The sequence below is a fragment of the Hipposideros armiger genome, unplaced genomic scaffold, assembly GCF_001890085.2.
Source record: "Hipposideros armiger isolate ML-2016 unplaced genomic scaffold, ASM189008v1 scaffold_924, whole genome shotgun sequence".
Lineage (NCBI taxonomy): Eukaryota > Metazoa > Chordata > Mammalia > Chiroptera > Hipposideridae > Hipposideros > Hipposideros armiger.
In genome coordinates, this window is record NW_017732274.1 from 721,906 (window position 1) to 722,812 (window position 907).

Below are 907 nucleotides of genomic sequence, written 5' to 3' on the forward strand. Positions count from 1 at the left end.
TTTGTGACACGTGGTTTAGTAGGAGGGGAAGCAAGTTGGCTTTGGAATCAGACAGACCTACCCTGCTACTCTGAGCTTGTTTCCTCATCTTAGTGGAGGGATGATACGGTATTTATCTTGAGGGGCTATGAAGAGATGAAATGATACACACAAAGGAACTAGCACATAGTAGGCCCTCCATAACTATTTACTTTCTTTACTTCTTACCTAATACTTGAATCCAAGAGACTAAATCCTCACTGCTAGTGACCTGCTATGTGATTTTGGCTTAGTTGCTTCCTCTCCTTCAATCTGTTCCACGAAGTTAAAGGGTGATGCTCATTAAGTCTCTGAGAGTATTTTGAGTTTGTAATGTGGCTGGATCCTCTTGGTTAATGTCATTTAGATACAGAGTGCTGTTATCTTTTCAGCGGGTAATTACTTCCTGTCCTAAATTGCTTAGCACTGTACTGAGGATCCATCTGTGAGATGATGATATTGCTGAAGAGGGTGAAGAAATACCTCACCTGGCTGTTGTGAGTCTTAATTGATGTTTATTAAGCCTACACAAGCCTATTATAAAAGCCTAAGTGTTGAGTATTATTTATCTTTCCTATGGTTGTCACTTCTGGTATTTTAATATAGCAACTAATACTGTCCAATAAAAATGGGCATTCAGGGCCGGCCGAGTGGCTCAGTTGGTAAGAGCATGAGCTTTGAACAACAGGGCTGCTGGTTCGATTCCCACGTGCGCCAGTAAGCTGCGCCCTCTACAGCTAAGATTGTGAACAACATCTCGTCCTGAAGCTGGGCTGCCATGAGTGGCTGGCAATGGCGTAGGCTGCAGTGGGCTGTGGTGAGCTGCCGTGAGTGGCCATCCAATGGCCGGCAACTGATCTGCCTCAGCTGGGAAGAGCACAATGATAAT